Below are 20723 nucleotides of genomic sequence, written 5' to 3'. Positions count from 1 at the left end.
ATTTTAATGCAACTTATACACAACAAAACAAGCTGTATTTGGGTCATTAGTAAACCAGTGTTTGTATGGGTTAGCAACTCTTTATGAAGGCAGAATACTTCTCACGTGGGCAAGGGCAAGGTGAAGATTTCATAACATCCCAAAATATAAAGCATCATCTCAAAATACAACATCCACAAGCACACCAACGAGTTTGACGGCTAAGAAACAATTTAAACAAAAGCTACTGATTTACATAAAGCAAGAAGTTATTTAAGCATTGCAATCTAATGATTAAATATTTTGAAAAGAGATTTAAAGTGAGCCACCATTAGCAAAGATATTTGACGAACTGCAAACCAGGGCAAAGCAATAAAAATGTAATACATGCATGGTAAAAAAACTGAAACACATTAATTACAAAATAAGAATTATTTTATTTGGAAATCAAGCAGATTGTACTAGGATATTCAAGTCCAAAGACAATTAAAATTGTCTTTGTAACTGTTTTTGCAGATATGTAAAAATGTGTGTGTGTGTGTGTGTGTGTGTGTGTGTGTGTGTAAACATCTTTTTAAGAAGGTTGGTTTACTACTTACTACTTTCAATCATTCATACGCAGAACAATTAAAACTAAGGTCTGAAGTAAAATAAAGAGAATTTACACATTATATTCAGCAATACCCATCCTGTTAACAGCAGTCAACCTATGAATATTTACTTCAATAATATCCTCTAGTAAGTCACTATGCAACTTCCATTTCAGCCTACTCTTTGAACAGGTAGGCAAGCTTTTGGTTGGGCTGTATCTGACATACTATATGAACTCTAATTATCTGTCTTTTTGCAATTAATCATCTCACAATTATATTTCCTGCACCTATAAGCTTCCAGCTGGGAACAGAGTTTAATGTAGAAAATAAAAAAGGTTTATAACAAACTGCTTCTAATTAACAGAATCTTCCCTACTCATTTTACCTAAAGATGCCTTCAGCTAGTTAAACCATTTATTGTTTGTATTTTTGATTATAATTTTACAATTTTATTTAAATTTCCCCAGTGAATAAGTAGTTCAATGGAAATACAAACCTCTTATCATTTAAGAAAATAAATATTCTGCTGAGAAACAAATAAGCAATTAAGAAAAGCTAAGCAACCAACATTCCTAAAAAAAATAGAACTGATTAAAAATTTATATAGGACAATGTTAGATGACAAAACCTCAGGCAAAAGGTGTATGTAACTTGAATTTCTGAATTCAACAACTGTAAAAACCATAGAGGATTCTAGAATGAGATTAAAGGTAAAGGTAAAGCACATGCGTGCTAGTCGTTTCCAACTCTAGGGGCCGGTGCTCATCTCTGTTTCAAAGCCGAAGAGCCAGCGCTTGTCCAAGGACATTTCCGTGGTCATGTAGCCGACATGACGAGACGCCAAAGGCACATGGAACGCTGTAACCTTCCCACCGTAGCGGTCCCTATTTTTCTACTTGCATTTTTACGTGCTTTCGAACTGCTAGGTTGGCAGAAGCTGGGACGAGTAACAGGCGCTCACTCTGTTACGCGGCACTCGGGATTCGACCCGCCAAAGTGCCAACCTTCTGATCGACAAGCTCAGCGTCCTAACCCACTGAGCCACTGCGTCCCACAAGAATGAGATTACTGAAAAGCAATTTGATTATTTATATTTATTACAAGGGCAATACGAGGAACACGGTTAATACCAATGCCTCGTTGGCAGAGGAGCTGAATATCTTCTTCACTCGCTACGAGGTGAAAAGACCAGACCCCGTAGCCTCTGCTTGCCGGCCTTCTGATTCTCAGCCACTCACCCTGAGTGAACACCAAGTGAGAGCTGTACTGAAGGCTGTGAATCCCAGCAAAGCTGCAGGCCCAGATGGGGTGCTGGGGATAGTGGTTAAGAACTGTGCCGACATTAGCAGGGGTCCTGACAAGGATCTTTAACATCTCCTTGCAAACAGCATGTGTATCATCATGCTTGAAAGCAGCTACCATTATCCCAGTCCCAAAGAAAACAGCAGTTGAGTGCCTGAATGACTACAGACCAGTTGCATTGTCTGTAGTGATGAAATGCTTGGAAAGACTGGTTCTCCAACATCTTAGGACATGCCTCCCATCGGACTTCGATAAACATCAATTTGCCTACAGGAGGAACAGGTTGACAGACGATGCCACAGCTACTGCTCTACACTCTGTAGCAAGCCATCTAGAGAAACCTGAAAGCTATGTCAGGATGCTTTTTGTTGATTACAGCTCGTCTTTCAACACCATTTTGCTGAGAACTCTCACTGAAAAGCTGACTAACTTGAATTTTTCCCCCTCCATCTGTGATTGGATTAAAGACTTTCTCAGGGACCGGTTACAAACAGTGACGGTCGGGTCTGTTTTATCCAGCCCCCTGAAGCTTTGCACTGGCTCGCCACAGGGCTGCGTGTTTAGCCCCTACCTGTACTCATTGTACACATATGATTGTGTATCGTCCGACCCATCTACTGCGATAATTAAGTTCACAGATGACACCACTGTAGTGGGTCTTTTTACAGGTGGAGATGAAAGAGCAGGGAGGAGGTTCAAAAACTATATGGTGTTCCAAGAACAACTTGCACCTGAACATCAGCAAGACGAAAGAGATGGTGCTAGACTTCGGGAGGAAAAAAGAGGAACCTGCCCCACTTTACATCGGGGGTGGGCCTGTGCGGAGTTTCCTCCTTTAAATTTCTGGGAGTCTACCTCTGTGAAGATCTTACCTGGAAAGTTAATACAACCTAGGTGGCCAGAAAGGCCCAACAGAGACTTCACTTTCTCAGGGTCTGGCGGAAGAACAGGGTAGAACAATGGCTAATGACCCCCTTTTACCAGTCTACTATAGAGAGCGTCCACTCGTATGGTATTGTGGTTTGGTATGCTGGTCTGACAGCTGCGAATAGGAAATTATTACAGAGTGTGGTGAGTACAGCACAAGACATTGTGGGCTGTCCCCTGACACCACTGGATGACATCACCAGGGCTCGCTGCCTTGGAAGAGTGAGGAAAATTCTTAGGGATGAATCACACCCTGGTCGGTATCTCTTTACTCTCCTACCATCGGGTAGGAGATATAGGAGTATAGCCAGCCGTATCAACAGGCTGAAGAACAGCCTCTATCCATGGGCTGTCAGGCTCTTGAACAGGACATAATTTTATAATTTTATGTGTAACTGACTTGCAAGGCCGGTGTGTTGTGCAATTAGCTCACATGGTGTAACAAGATTGAGGGTTTGTTGTCACTTTGAGTTGTGGGGGGGCATGAAGGGAGGCTCAGCCAATCTCAATGTATACATGGTTGTACTTTGACAATAAAGGTTCATTCAGTATCTTATGGCTAGACAGCACTGAGTCTCTCTGTATTACAGGGGTGTCAAACTTGCAACGTCACATGACGTGTCACGACGTATCACAATTTTTCCCTATTGCCGGCAATGGGTTGGGCGCGGTTTTGCCATGACGCATCCGGGCCAGCAGTTTGACACCCCTGCTCTAATAGCTGCACTATTCCACCTCCTAAAACATCCCACTTGCATTTTCTCCACATATAGTTCTATTAGTTCCTGTATCTTTTGGTGCAATTTGCTAAACTATGTTTTCTTTTTTATCCTACTCATCTCAGATCAAGAAGGGACGTGGTGGCTCAGTGGCTTAGGACACTGAGCTTGTCGATCAGATGGTCGGCAGTTTGGCGGGTTGAATCCTGAGTGCCGCGTAACAGAGTGAGCACCTGTTACTCGTCCCAGCTTCTGCCAACCTAGCAGTTCGAAAGCACGTAAAAATGCAAATAGAAAAATAGGGACCACTACGGTGGGAAGGTAACAGCGTTCCGTGCGCCTTTGGCGTCTAGTCATGCCGGCCACATGACCACGGAGACGTCTTCAGACAAGCGCTGTCTCTTCAGCTTTGAAACGGATGAGCACCGGCCCCTAGAGTCGGAAACGACTAGCACGCATGTGCGGGGGAACCTTTACCTTTTACATCTCAGATCATAAAGGAATTGAGCAGTTGAGACTGGAAGTTAAGAGCAAATTCATAAATGCAAACAATAGTACTAAGCAACAGGAATACAGTATTAGATAATATGCTAAAACAACTAACATTTTGAAAGTAAATTAGTATTAGTACTTGCAAATTTTGAATAAGAAGGAATGAAATTTTTCCATTTCAGAAGCTAAGTTTGATATGAGTAAATGCGGTATAAGTAAAAATTAAAAGCCAATTTCTAGTTATGTAAAAAAAATATTTTCTTTACATAGTAAATGAAATGTTTTATTAAATTATCCCTTTAAGACAATTAATAATACTGTTTATAAAGATACTTTAAAGTCAAAAATAAGAATAGAGTCATACCAATCCATGTGACAATAGATGATAGGCTCTGCCTAATAAACTATACAAAAAAATAGAGACCATGCAAAAGTAAAATAATTGCTACAAAATCAGTAATACCACTCAATAAATTCAAACAGATAAAAGCAGGGAATAGAAAACACCCACCTGCTTGCAATGTGATTAGGAGTCTCAATCTCAGTTCAGGATATTACATATGGCCATAATCACATGCATAGCAAAATTTTGCTGAGCAGAATTAAGGATTATATTGTTTAAAATATTTAAATGTTTGGGGTCTTTTTCCCAAGGAAAGAAATTGGAGCATTTGCTGGCTTTTTTACAAATGTTTGATGAAATATTGCTCAGAAAGTAAACAAGAAAATAGTTGATGATTAAATAAATTGGTCTAGTATTGATTGAACAGTTCCTTCTCTAAAAAATGTTGAAAATGTAAAGTTCAACAATTTTGGAAAATGGAAAACTTCTATAAGTTGAATTTTTTTTTCAACCTGATAATTATTATTACTAAACTTTATATTCCCATAAAGCATACTTTAGCTAACACTGCACAGTAATTGCTACAAGGATACTCTAGATTCCCTACTGGAAATCACTTATACTTCCTATTGCAGAAGAATGACTACTTAAATTTATTTATGTCAGGTCCAAAAAGATTTACCATATTATCATTAATTTAATGGGATACGGTACTGCAGAATAATGATGTTGGAACTGCCAGCCCGAAATGGTCTGCACGCCAGCGGTTCAAGCCAGCCTCTGTGAGACAGAGTGAATTCCCATAGCTTCTGCCCATGCAGAAGTTCAAAAGCATGCAAGATTGTGAGTAGATAAATGGGTACCATTTCAGTGGGAACAAAACTAGCTGTGTTCATGTGTACAGAGAGCAGAAACCATACTGGAGGCAAGGCATTGCGACACAAGGTGAGGCGAAACCAACGGAGGAGCCCGGGAGAGCCAGCAACCCAAGAGAATGGAATGGGAATGGGAAATGATAGGATAGGATAGGATAGGATAGGATAGGATAGGATAGGATAGGATAGGATAGGATAGGATAGGATAGAATTACAACAGGAATAGAATAGGAATAGAATAGACAGAGTTGGAAGGGACCTTTCAGGTTTTCTAATTGAACCCACTGCTCAGGAAGGAAACCTTATACCATTTCAGACAAATGGTTGTCCAGTCTCTTCTTAAAAACTTCCAGTGTTAGAGCATTCATAACTTCTGGAGGCAAGTTGTTCCACTGATTAATTGTTATGTCAGGAAACTTCTTATTAGTTCTAGGTTGCTTCTCTCCTTAGCTGGTAAAAAAACTACTTCACCCGCTGTGGTGCAATCAAGAATAGGTGTATAAGTGCTGAACAGAATGAACTAGCGTTCTAGGTTGTCAGGACTGCATTGTGTGTCTAGCATGTGTAGATTTCCCTGACATTGTATGCCATATGATAAATAATTATTAATTTAAGAGTGGAACAGTGTTGTTTCAGCACAAGAGCACATGGCAACTGATTTTATTAGAGTCATTGATTATTTAAGGTATAAATATATACCTTAGTGGGTAATTTATATCTTAGTGGGTAGGTATAAAATGTGGCAAATAAGGAAGCTCAAGCCAAGCCACAGCATAGATGGGGGGGTGGAATAGCTTCTTCCCAAGTAGATATACAGTGTATCCTTCAAGAAACACATCACGACAATAAGTTCATAATTAGTGGATTTAGGACACTTAGTACAATTTTACAGTTATAGTTTGCTCAGAAAACTTCTCCACCACAATCTAGAGAGAGAGAGAGAGAGAGAGAGACAGAGACAGAGAGACCCTTCCATGTTTGTAGTTCTAAAGTACACATTTCCAGAAAGCACAGATCCACTGAACAAAACAGAAGACGATATTTCAGATAAGTAAGCAGAATTAGATGGAGAGGGGGTAATATTGAAGTACTACAGTGATTTAAATAGGAGTCCTAAAGAGTTGCTCTTAAGTGTAAATTTGTTCTTGTTTCTGCACTATTTTCTATACACATGAAAAATCAATAACAGCTTAAAAAAACTTTTAAAAGTTTTTGAAGCATGTAATTTAAAAGTAACATCTCTTCCAGCAGTGGAATGGTAAATTATGGGGTTGGCATTTGCATTTGTTACAATGTCAAGACTTCCTGCCTATCAGCCCATATACAAACAATATTTAAAGATGTCATCTACATATTTACCAAAGGAGCTTAGGAACAAGAACTGTCAGTATATTTTAACACTTCTCCAAAACGTCAGCTTTCATCAGGTGTAAACACAACATGTATAATTTATTGGTTTAGCTTAATTTAAAGAGATGACAGTCATATGTCAACATAGGTATTGATAAGGTAAATAAAGACTACAGGAAAATGTCCAAAAGTTATTAAAATATTCTGCAATTTCCACATGAAATTAGATTTATCTACTTTTTTGTCAATAGATAAGTTACACGTTTTCCTGTTTGGGCTCATAGTGAAGAAAAACCAAGTACTTCAGTTACCAAGGAAGAGGATAATGGTCAAATAAGAAATAACTCTGAAAACAAAATAGGAAGATATGGTTTATTCTTGAACATATTAAAAATGAGAAATCCACTTTCACGTTTTCATAAACAATAATACTGGTCTTCAGTTAAAACATTCACCTTCATGTGTTATGCTGTGGTTGTAAATTTAAATTAAAGCTATGTTATTTTTTAGTTTGAAAACTACCATTTTCAGTTATAAAGCCAGATATTAAATTGATACATAATAGCATGTACTTACAGTTATTTTGTTCCCTGCTCAGGAATGTATTTTAACAATTAATGTGTTTAAAATAATTTAAATAATGAAATATACTGTAAATTATAACTCATTTCTAGGCATAGTATTTCAGAAATAACATACAGTGACTTCATACAGCTAACATTGAAGTTTATGAAGAGAAACTACCTTGAAATACACTGTATTAGATTTCACTCCTTTCATAATTCATTTCATTTTATCCAAGGAAGCATAAGCTTCCACCATATAGTTTATCTTGGTAGACAGTTTATATAACACAGGATAACATACATGCCCCAAATCTGAGTACCATATGTGTATAGCACAATGACAACACCCATGCTAGATATCATCAAGAGAGTAAAAGGACTGAAATGGAAATGGGCTGGTCACATAGCAAGAAGAATTGATGGCAGGTGGACCAAGGCAGTAATAGAAAGGATCCCACTTGATAAAAAAAATATCCACTAAAGAGACCTAGAACAAGATGGATCGAAACCTAATTGGCAACAGAAGCCTAACTGGCAACAGAAAGCTCAGGACCATATTGGTTGGAAAGGCCTTCATCCTGCAGTGGATAGGCAATGGCTAAAATGATAATGTATAACAGGGGTGTCAAACTGCTGGCCCGCAGGCCGGTTGCATCATCTGGAGGCCGTGCCCACCTGTTCTGTTCCAGCCTACTACCGGCCCTGCAGAAAAGGCAGGGACAACCCCTTTACAAAAGGCAAAAGGCTGGAAGTAAGCCCGCCAAATTTATTTACACAAAACAGATCCACAACAGAGCAAACTGAGCAAAACAAAATACGAACCACTAAAACAGGAGCTATTCAAACGGTTGCCTTCAGCAAACCAGCCCTCCCACACATTCCCCTTTTAAACAGTTCAAGGCGTGGCTTCTCTCTGCCTCCTTCCGAGGTGCCCCATTGCCTTCCTCTGTTTACTCCTGATTGACTGCCTCCTGCGTCGGGTGTCCTTGAACAGGGCCAGCTGTGGGTCATCTTCATCCATGCTGTCAGGCTCACACAGCTGGGTCTGCGTAGTAACCAGATGGGAGGGGCCTGGCTGAGAGCTCTGCGAAGCCTCAGAACTGTCCTCTGCAGGCTCTCCAAACCCCTCCTCCTCCTCCTCTGAATCGTCCGACCCAACTGCCAAACCCACAAGCTGACCCTGAATCACACCACCCCAGCTCCGACAATGCAAAAAAGTCACGATACATCGTGACATGTCACGTGATGTGGTGAGTTTGACACCCGTGATGTATAAGGACAGCCTTAGCTGAGTAAAAGTAGCAACAAAGATTGTGTTGGAGAAGTAATTATTAGTAATCCAAATGCTTACATAACCTAGTACAATAGAGGGGCAAAGGAATTATAGCAAAGTTGTAATTATATAGTGATAAAAGAAAAACCTATATACATTATAGATTGCATAAGTCTAATTTAAAAAACCTCTTCTGAGACCAGTATGAGAGGACATCTCAATCATTAAGTATACCAAGTGATGTCCATCAATACTTAGCTGACAAAAAGCACTGCATAAGGGACAGTGACCAAAGGGGAAAGGTTTTTTTTTCTTCTTTCCTAAGACTAGTGGTCTGTAAATTACCTCTGAATGATTGGAAGAAGTTTAGGGAACACCCACAGTTGTAAGATAGAAGACAAAAGAGAAAAATCTTTTTGTGTTTACAGAAGATTTCTTGCACAACATTGGATTTCACAAATCACAATATACTATAGATTTTGGATTGCTGAATTTAGAAAAGTAATTCTTCCTTGATATAATTTTGTTTTAACTTTGACCCAATCATGAAACTGGTTACCCCTCAGTGAATTTACAGTCTCTCATTTTAATTTGACAAGTATGTTATAATAAAATAACATGGGACAATGTTTTCTGGGATGCATTGGTCAAAAGTAGTCTATATATATATATACCACAAGAAACATAAATTCAACCATTAGAGCAAATGTACCAGTAGAAACAGTAGCATAGCATGTAATTCTAACTATATATCAGGAAATACAGCATGTAAATCAGTTAGAATGCACATGTTTTAAATTTCCATCTCAAATAACTAATATACAGAACAAGCAGAACAGAATACTAGCACATTATTTCTCCTTTGCTGGTGTATCTGGATGTCTTAAGTAGAAGGCACTATGTCGAAATAATAATATTAAAATTACAATTTTACAAATTCTGCTTAAAATTCAGAATATGAAGGATGCATGTAACTAAAATCAGTATTTTTTATGTTAAACCCAATTAAAATACAATAAACAAATACCAGACAATATACTTTAACTCTTCACTGAAGTCAGGTTGGCTCCATCCTTGTTTTCATTTGGGAACCCCACCTCAAGACTTGGCTGCATCACCAGGCCTGGGGCCTCAGTGAACCAGAGACATTCTCTTACTCTATCCATGTGGTATGTACATTTTTATAATTATTGTATATTTGTTTTATTGGTTGTTCTACATCACCCAGAGTTGCTTTTTGTGAGATGGGTGACTATATAAATGTGAAAAATAAATAAATAAAAACTCCTCAGAGTCGGATTTTAAAGATGTCAAGATAACCAAGTACATCATACACAAAGTGGATAGACAAAATCAAGGTAGAAAGAGCAAGATCAAATGTACAATGTAGTTCTTATACTATATATATTTTAAATATGTTTTCTCACCATTTCCTCAAATCTTTAGTCTATAAAAACATTCGTTGCTAATGTGATTCAAAAGTGAAATGTGATTCAAAAGTGTATTCCATTCATTTTGTTGACTCAAATTAAACACACACAAACAATAAAAAAGAAAGAATCCTTCCTCATCAGTCATAAAATTATCACTTATAACTGGGCCAATTGGGGGGGGGGGAAGAGAATTTTGTGAGTAGTTTTAATTATCCTTGCCCTGCAAAATTATTGCCCTCAGTGCATTGTTTTAGTTTCAACAGAAATTTGATTAGGCAATGATCTTGTTTATCAATTGACAGACAAATTGATCTAATTTATACAAACTAATGTTATTTTTGCTCCTTTACACTGTAATTTCAAAATGTGAGTTCTTCCCATAAAAGATTTTGATCACATTTTAATCCAACAAGCTATGTGATTCAGTAACTCCATGCATATGATTATATCAATTCTCACTGACAACATTATGCTATCTAAACAAGCATGTTCAAATTGACACCAGCATTAGACAAATAATAGTAATGAATCTGAATCAAAAGCACAAAGAACTAATGATATGACTTTCCTTTCCCCTCAAGTTTGAAATCAAACTTCACAAAGAAATAAGCAAAAGTCACTGCAGTTTTAATATGTCAATTAATATTCAAATGGGATGAAACAACCAGATAACTAACTATGGCCATCAAATTATTCTCTTTACAGTATGGCAAAGAGAATGAGTTAGTTCTAAACCTCATTGGTTAGTTCCAAAAGCTAATATATTACACATTTTTATAAGTACCAAACTAGTGTTTTCTTGTCTGCATAGAAAACTAAATTTGCTGGCAACAATTTAGATGTATATGAGTTCTGCATTCCTAAACATGGGAATGATTTAAATGTGATTATATTCCAGGGCTACAGGCTAAACAGGGAAATCATCCCAGAAAAAGGTAATGGCAAACCAATTCCAAGAAAATTGTCAAGGAAACTGCCTGGATATCCCCACGAAGCCTTCAAGAGACAAAGTCCACTGGAACAAAACTTCTATTTTTTAAATTCTTATAATAAAATGAGAATAGTAATATAACTGGATTGTTGTGAGAGCAAACAAAGTAAAGATTCATCCAAATCTGTAATTATATTCTTAAAATTATGAATTGATTCAATGATTCAATTGTTAACATTTTTTAAGTAAACCACCCCATCATTTTGCAAAGTATATGGAGATTTTTTTTAAGATACTAAGTTTTGCAACAATGTTTAACTATATGCTCTGATTTCCGGTATCTATCTATCTGATTTTTCTGAAAGTTAATTGTTTCTTTTCTAAACTGATTATAGCATAGGATACATAATCAACTCAGAATAGAAGTTCATTTCTTCAAAACAATTTCACCTTAGAAGAAAAGCTATTCTTTTTTTTCTGGGACAATTAGTCTCTTCATGTTCCAAATACTAAATTATATTTTCCCATTAATTTTTAAATATGTGTGGCTCTAACTTAAAATAAACTGTACATCAAAAGAATGGAAAATAAACAGCCAGGAACACAATTTGACGAATTGGATTTACTTAGTTTATTTAGCTAAACAGGGTCCATTGGATCTCTTTTTAATAGGCTGACAGTTGCACTGGGCTAGTTAATAAAACATTCAACACAGTATCTTCAGCCAATATAGAAATGCAAATCCCACCAGAAATATTTTATTCATGAAATAATAATTTCATTTACTACAGTGCACACAAAAAAAACCCAAGCTCTTAACTCACTTTGCAAACAAACAGTGCCATCTAGTGTTCTTATTTAAAAACCAAGATAAAAGGATATCTTCCTAATTTTTTAATATTAAAATTTTCTCTTTTAAAAATAAATCTTCTTTGCATACACGGTCCAAATTTGAATCATTGACTTTGAGAAAGAGACTAAACTCCAATAAAAGGTTTTTGTTTTGTTTTTTTTAAAAAAAGAACTGATGTGAACATATAGTTACTTCTTGTTTTTATTATTTTGCTATTCTTCTGTCACATGCACTAATTTATCTATTCTGACAGCTCTGTAGGCCTTCGTGACACCAAGAAAGTCCTTCTTTCTTGTTTTAGTGTATATAAACTGATAATGACACTCAGATACTCCTGAGTTTCAAAAGTGAGCAGAATAGTCACAGTGAAGTAGTTCTTTAGATAGGCAGCTGGATTTTTAGTTTTTTTTTAAAAAATATTTATTTTTGCTGTAGCCCTTAAGAAACAGTTTACCTATTTGTCTAAAGAGATCTCATGAAATCTCATGGGAATCTCATAAAAAACTGTAGTCAAGGTTCAACAGAATATTTGCTTGGACAAAACTCAGAAACAAAATTCCACTGGACCAGGGAGATTAATAATGTAGTCAGAGGAAAAAACTGATCAGACAGGTGTCTATATCACGAAGAATATTATAAAGAAAGCACTCTCCTTACTACTTACTTTTTGTAATTCTTCCTTGTCTATACAAATTTACAAGGAATTATCAAATCACTAGGCAGATATAGGTAGTCCACAGGTTATGATGGCAATTGGGAGCATAATTTCCAACACTAAATCATGTATTCAGAAACTGCATTGCTTTATTTTGCTGATTATATTGCTGATTATATTTTAAAATGTTCCAAAGCAGAGGAACTACTTTTCACCATTTCCTTGGCCTTTATTCATCCTCCACTTTCTGTATTCAACCAGTTTTTATAAAAACAAAAAGCAAAACCACAAAACAAAATCAATCAATTGGGTACATTTTGCCACCCCTGAGTTTTTAGTGGAACCAAATCTCCCATTAGCATTGTCTGGGTTAAAATATAATGCTACGGAGCAATAGCAATAGGACTTAGATTTATATACCGCACCATACTCCTTTACAGCACTCTCTGAGCGGTTCACAATATTGTAATATTTACAATATCAGCCCCCAACAATTGCCCCCAACAATCTTGTTCCTCATTTTTCTGACTTTGGAAGAATGGAAGATTGAGTCAACCTCAAGTCCCATTAGCATTGAAGTCCCAGCTGTGGGGAGAGTTTGCCTGCAATACTACATTCTAACCACTGTGCCACAAATGTTATGATTTGTTCGTGATACATAGACTCAGCTTTTGCAGTTTGGAAGCCACTGTTTATGTTTTACTCTAAAAGGAGCAGTGAAATCTTTTCAATTATTCAACAAGTCATAGTTTAAAAAGATGATGACAGAATGATACATGATCCAAGTCATTGAAATGTTTAGTATCATCTAAAAGAAATTTACAGTAGGGAATATTTTTTGGATGAGTGCAATATGACTTAACAAACTTCACTTTCTTTTTTACATTTATTATTTTTTTCCTCAATAATTCAGTAGCTTGGCACGCACCAAGAATCTTTAAGACCCAGAAAAAAAGTCAGTGCAGGACTGTTGAATCTTTAAGAAAAAAATATGAGCTTAATCTTAAATTGTCTCTCAGGAATCTTGATTAAAACATCTATAACCCTAGAGGTTAATTAAGATAGTTAAATTGTCCTTTATATTCTTTATGAGATCTCTTCATCATGATGAGTTTTAGATGTAACTGTTTTCTGTCGTAAGTACAGAAAAAGAAGAAATTAAATATTTTCTTGTGCAAAAGAATACACTTTCCATGACTTTGGATATACCACTGAATTTTAGCTGATTATGTTATATGGTTCAATTTCTCCTAAACTGATTAGACAGTTCAGTCCAACCTTCTGCTTAATTCAAATTGCAGGATCCCAGTCAGTTGATTGTCCATTTCAAAACATATTGTATACGGGAACCACCATCTCCCTAGATAATTGGTCCCACTGTCAAACTGGTTTTACTGTTAGGAAAATTTTCCAACATTCAACTGAAATTTGTTTTCTTGTAATTTAAATCCATTATTCCTTCATGTCCTTCATTTTGGAGTGAGAAGATAAAGGATTCTTCTATCTGGAATTCTTGCAAGTATTTGAAAAGTATCTGTAACCACTTAATCGTAATGCAATCTGTCCTTCAGGAAGCTCGCCTATCAGTATGTTAAAGAGAGCTTGATTAAATTCTTTGTTGAGATATATAATGGAGGACATACAGCACGTAACTCAGAGTTGAATTATTGGGTTCTTAGTATTCTCCAAACTTAGTTCTCTTCCTGCAAATGTTTTATTACCAGGCTAAGTAACACCACCAGTGCATGGGAAGTGGTGGAGTGTTCTGTAAGAAAGAAACCACTAGGAAGAAATTCAGCTGGCTGTTTATAACTTCTGAGGGAGAAAAGGGAAAACACAATGATGCTTTCAAGACTGATGTCAGCCCTTCAAGGTACACTAAGGCCACACCAAGAAAAGGAGGCCACAGGTTTGATTGCAACTATAGTTATAGATATATGCTATAGTAATAGAGTTTGGAAGATCTGAATACATTTTCCCTCCACCTCTCATATGCCCAGTGCACTATAAACTAGTTTGGGGTAATGAAAGCTCTGCAATAACCAAGCTCAGAAAGCACTAAGGCAGCGTTTCCCAACCTTAGGAACTTGAAGATGCGTGGACTTCAACTCCCAGAATTCCCCAGCCAGCTATGCTGGCTGGGGAATTCTGGGAGTTGAAGTCCACGCATCTTCAAGTTCCTAAGGTTGGGAAACGCTGCACTAAGGCCCCTTCATTTCAACCCTGTGCTAAAAATATTCTCCTTTACTGAGTCTGATGTGTCTTATCCTTTGCCTGGTAACAAAGAATATTGGTTATATGCTCCTCCTGACAGAAGAAAATGATGTATAGCAGTCCTCGAGAAATGACAGGCCACTTAACGATGGTTCAAAGTTATGACCAACACCAAAACTACATATGATCCTGTTTTAATGTTACAACAGCTACAGTACCACCTCATCATTCACCCTTATGGCGGATCACGGGAATGCTGGAGTGCCCCCTCCATCACTTTTCCTCCCATCCTACCCTGACGGGCCTGCAGCACACAAGACTGCTCCCTATGCCTCCCAGAAGCAGCCACCATTTTCAGAGCCCTGACAATTCCTTGCAGAAATGGTAGCTGCTTTCAGAGCTTTCTGCACCAATCAGCCACAGCTGATCATCTGGTCATCAGGAGACTGCAAAGCTCTCCTGCTTCTGGCTAGGCTTTGGGAAGCCAACCCTTGCATAAAAGACAGAGTCAGAATGAGCTTCCTATAACCTTTTCCTTGCTTAACCCTCTTTTTTCCCCTCCCCAGAAAGCCACATTACTTAAATAAACAGAACATAAAAATCTGGGAGGAACAGATTTGTTGACTGCAATTAGGTGCTAAAACTATACTCTCCCTCTGCTCTCCAATCTCTATTTTTGACTCCAGGCTGAAAAGTAGAGGAACAAAGTGAACAAAATAGTCATCTCCAAAGGCTGTGCAACAAAATGGAGAACACTGGGTCTTTGCAAGCTTTAGCTGTCCATCTGACTGCCTGGGCTCTACAGGTATACCAGTTGAAGCCTTATTTGGGATATTAAAAACCTGACTGCAAAAGTTTATGCTTTCATCACCATATGAGTGGGCTACTATAAAGTATTCTACATCGGCTACTTTTAAAGAAGCTTCAGTAGGTGTAAAAGGCAGTAACCTTGATGTTCATGGGTGCTTGCTAATGGGTACATATTATGTTTCAGGGCCTGTGCATTGGCTTCTTATAAGCTTACAAGCTTATAACTTTCTAGGTTGAATTTAAAGTATTGGTACTTTAACTTGTAGAGCCCTTTATAGCTTTGCATTAAGTTTTCTACAGGACCAGTTCCCAAGTATGTCCAATTGTTTGTGCCCATTTTCAGGAGGTTCAGAGAGTTGTTTCATCATGAAAAACATTTTTCTATGATGGGACTAGCTCTTTGGACTGGCCTCCCATCAGAAATTCATTGATCTCCAATATTATCTCCCTCACAGAATATGCTCAATAGAAAGTTTTTCTGAAAGGGGTTGGGAGCCTGATACCAGGTCTCTTTCGTGTATTTATCTTACATATTACATATTATCTTACGTATTTATCTTACATTGTGTTCTGTTACTGTGAGGCACCAAATGGCAGTTTATAATTGGAGAATAAAAACGTAATACATAAATACATACATATATAAATAACCAATCAGTTGTGTTTAATATGTCATTCTTGTCTGCAATAAAGTTTTTAATATAGCCAATTCATATCTGGGAGTCTTCTGCCAAGAGATAAGAGATAAATGAAGAGAGATCTCTGATTTACTCCAAGCTCTGGTGTCTTATATAACTGTCCACTCATCTTCTCCTTTTCTTCTTAGACTATTACTGGAAGCAAAGCTTTTGTTTCTCAGGCTCTCTGATTAACCAAATACAAACTCCTACACAGAAGGAAATTTTGTTAGGTATTCTCCACTTAAGCTTTTTATCACAACACAACATAAACAGTTAACTTTTTTCATCCATTTGTTGTGGCAAGACTTCATTGTGGAATACTACAATTGGTGAACAATTGGTTGAACTATTACCAATGAAGTACTTCAGACTACAATATGACTCCTAAATTCAGATATTTTACACCATAAAGCATTAATCACTTTTGCATACTCTCTGAATGTCCTTCCTCAACTGTTATTATAAAATTAGCATTTTCTTGTTGTCAAGTCAGAATAACAGAAACTATACATTTTCCCTTGTAGTTTTATGCCATATCACAAAAATGAAGAGCAATTTGGTTCTCCCACTAATTCCAGCCTGTCCAAATGATAGGGCACCAAGGCCTTACATATACATCCCAGGTTGAGTGAGGCTTCTTCTAAAATGGCTTTGCTATAGGCATCTCAGCTTTTTTTCCCTTGGTACGTGAAATGTGTCTGTATAAAAAGTTATACAAAGAGCAACAATGGTAATATCAATAACAGTAAATGCATTTCAATTTTTCTTTCACCAAAACATTTTAATATACTTTTATGTTTTAAAAAACTAAAAGTATGTACAGTACTTAAAGAGTATACCAGAGCATTTTAGCAGAACATTATACTATGAACTGCTTTTTAGAATTTAAAATGTAGACTTCCTTTTGCAGCGAAACACATTATCTATTTGCAGGGCGGGCTGTGAACACAGAATAACAGAATTGGAAGGACCTTGGAGAACTTCTAGGAAACTGGACAAATGGCTGTCCAAGTCTCTTCTTGAAAGTCTCCAGTGACAGAGCACTCACAATTTCTGAAGGCAAGTCATTCCACTGGTTAATTGTTCTCACTGTTAGGGAATTTTTCCTTAATTTTAGGTTGCTTCTCTCCTTGTTTAGCTTCAATCCATTGTTTCCAGTGCTTTGAGAAATAGGTTGACTCCCTCTTCTTTGTGGCAGCCCCTCAAATACTGAAACACTGCTATCATGTCTTCCTTACTCCTTCTTTTCACTACACTAGACCTACCCAATTCTTGCAACTGTTCATATATTTTAGTCTCCAGTCCCCTAATTCTTTGGTACTACTATTCTCTGGTACACAGGTATTCCAACATATATGGCCTTTTAAAGTTAAAGGTAAAGGTAAAGTTTCCCCCGCACATGCGTGCTAGTTGTTTCAGACTCTAGGGGCCGGTGCTCATCTCTGTTTCAAAGCCGAAGAGCCAGCGCTTGTCCTAGGACGTCTCCGTGGTCGGCATGACTGGACGCCAAAGGCAGACGGAACGCTGTTACCTTCCCACCGTAGTGGTCCCTATTTTTCTACTTGCATTTTTACGTGCTTTCGAACTGCTAGGTTGGCAGAAGCTGGGACGAGTAACAGGCACTCACTCTGTTATGCGGCACTCCGGATTCGACCTGCCAAGCTGCCAAACTTCTGATCGACAAGCTCAGCGTCCTAACCCACTGAGTTTTAAAGTTACAACCTTATAATTTCAGTATGGTTACTAAAAGCAAACTTTACATTTCCTTTAACTTAACAATAGATAGGACATTGATTGCAGTGACAGGTGAGCCATTTTTGCAGGTCTAGTGTTATAGCTCTAGGGCTACAAATCTTGGCTACAAAAATTTAGACTATTGCTAAACAGCAACAAAGAGTTAAAGTTACACTTAGAAAGCCTGACTGAAAATCAGGAATACTGTTTTTTCAGGGAAGGGGCAGGTGAAGAAGGAAAGAGTAATTTTTTCTGCCAATATAATCACATATCGCAATTTCATGTTTGACCACCAGATAGAGCTAACTATACAGAAAATTTGTTAACTTTTCCTGTGTTTAAAACTGACACTTTAAAAATGTGCTTAACAATAAACTTCACTCACAGTTGTATAATACCATCAGTAAAACAATCCTTATAATTCTGTCAGTATCAACTTGTTAACATGCTTCTCAAAAATCTAAAAAGATGAAGCAAAATAGTATCAATAAAACTGTTTTTACTGTTCCTTCAACACAGAATCTAAGAATTTACAAAAAAGCTTACATACACTGTTTTAAATACCCATATGGCTAAATACAGGTAGTCCTCGACTTACAACCGTTTTTTTAGTGACCATGTGAAATTACAACGGCACTGAAAAAAATGACTTATAATTGTTTTTCACACTTACAACTGTTGCAGTTCGCAATTGGCATGTATTTATGACGGTTGCAGTGTCTAGGGTCACATGATCACTTTTTGCCACTTTCTCACAAGCAAAATCAATGGGGAAGCCAGATTCACTCAAAAGCTGCCGTTATTCATTTAATAACTATGGCAAGTAAGGTTGCAAAATGGTGCAAAATTCACTTAACACTTATCTTGCTTAGCAATGGAAATTAGGGGCTTGTGTTTGCAAGCGGAAGACTACCTGTATATATTTTTTTCCATGCTTGCTTTGTTTTGTATAATCAACATGGCTATTAAGTCCTATGATGTCTCTTGTAAGTACAATTAGAGATTGCCTATCTTATTGGGGATCGTTTGTGATTTCATAATTCAAATGGTTAGTTATATTTCAGAGAAACTGGAATAACTGGCTGCTTTCCAGTATCAGTATATGTAATCATCACAAATAAACGACCTGTTTGAGTCATTATTGTAACCTTCACATCTTGCTAGTGTTGCAGTAGAAGCCTGGAATACATGGCAAATTTAAAAAACAGGTATGAGACACACTATACCATGTTAAACTACATGACAATAATTGGTCAAGACCGTGGGCATAAATATTTAACCACACTTTGAACAAAGTGAATGGTAAATTAAGACAGGAAAAACGATACATTGTTCTATGTAACTGGCTCTTGTTGTAAGTGGATGGAAAAAATAACCGATAACAAAATTTTAACACCAGAGCTTTATCTCTCCTAGGAGGAAATTTCAATCAAGCACAATGGCAGAACATCTGAATTAGGAAAAGTATTAGAATATGTAATCCTCTCACCTATACAAACTAGACATCGACGAATTGCAAACTATGACAGACTTCTCTTGAATCTGATTTTTAAAATCTGGGTTAATAATTACTAAAATTACTTTCTAAAACAAAAAGACAGGATAAACCTGAAATTAAAAACATAAAAATATCCACACTAGATTATGCCAAGGCCTAAGTTGTCCACAATGGGAAGCCCATAAACAGTCCATGAGTTTGACGCCATCCTTCTCTATTTGCATGCCCAAGCAACAATCAGTATCGTACTGTAGTAGCTAGAGGTACCTTTGTCCCCTGTAATGACATCTAAAATTACCCCAATAGATGATAAGTAGATCATGCAGTACTACTTCTAGAGGCACACACAGTACAAAGCAGCCCTTTCTTTAATCTGATTGAAATACCTTTGTTCGGCTTACTCAAATGACTCGGAGTTCTAAGATTACAAGAACAACTCTGCATTATCGTTCACTTTCTGAACACCATCAAAATGTTATTTGCCAGTTTCCTTTTTTATCAGTTATGATGTCACAAATACTGTAGACTTTTATAAATAGCTCTGTATCATTGTGGTTGCCTTGGTTTACTATACCACATTCATAATTCATATTGCAAGTCACAATCGTATTTCTGAAATCCAGCTTTGAGTTTTCTTCATACTGTATTTAACAAATATCTCTTTATTTGTTGGAGCAGTGGGCTAATGCCTCCTTAAGTAACACCAGCTGCCTGCAATTATTGCAGGTTCGCATCCCACCAGGCTCCAGGTTGACTCAGCCTTCCATCCTTCCGAGGTAGGTAAAATGAGGACCCAGATTGTTGGGGGCAATTAAGCTGACTTTGTAATAGTGCCGCTTTGGGGGGGGGGGCAAAAGCCCTAATAAGCAGGCATATACATAGAATGAAGGCTATTGCTAAGCACATTTGATTTGTGCTTAGATTGTAAGCTGCCCTGAGTCTTCGGAGAAGGGCGGGATATAAATGGGATTAAAATAAAAAAATAAAAATAAAATATTCACAACTTATGTTTCAGAATATTACAGAACAATCAGAAAAAACTACTTGTAACTAAATAATTAGTTGTACTATTTAGAATAATATTTTGCTTAGTTCTAAGACTTTGGTATTGGCTGTGTGCTTAAAATTACATCTGGAACTGACAAATGAATTCTCTTGAAATGCATCTTGAAATGCAGTTGCCAATCTTTAAAGTAGAATGGACATTCCATAAAACACTGTTGCTTCACTCTCCTAAATGTAGTGGAAGTGGATAACATCCCTTGCCATTTTTCAGCCTTAGTGTTATATCAGTTTCTTGATTGATTTCCACCAGCCAAGTAGACAAATGTTTAGTCAAATAAAATTATTGAATGCTTGATGAAATAGCTTTTATTTAATTCTATAGGCTATAAAACATGAATTGTTAATTTAAATATAAATTATCTTCATTATCTAATAAATAAGCCAAAGTAGATTCTTGAAAGCTATACTAAATTACATCAAGAATAATTGTG

General features: G+C 37.0%; 1 protein-coding gene across 3 annotated transcripts in view; it reads right to left on the bottom strand.

Annotated features, from left to right (window-relative positions):
* Positions 1–20723, bottom strand: part of VTI1A (vesicle transport through interaction with t-SNAREs 1A) — a 238793-nt gene that overhangs the window by 205691 nt on the left and 12379 nt on the right. The window lies entirely within an intron of this gene.

This window comes from Vipera ursinii, assembly GCF_947247035.1.
Source record: "Vipera ursinii genome assembly, chromosome: 5".
Classification (NCBI taxonomy): Eukaryota; Metazoa; Chordata; class Lepidosauria; order Squamata; family Viperidae; genus Vipera; species Vipera ursinii.
The sequence above is the reverse complement of the archived record's forward strand: the minus strand, read 5'-3'. Positions and strand labels throughout refer to the sequence as shown.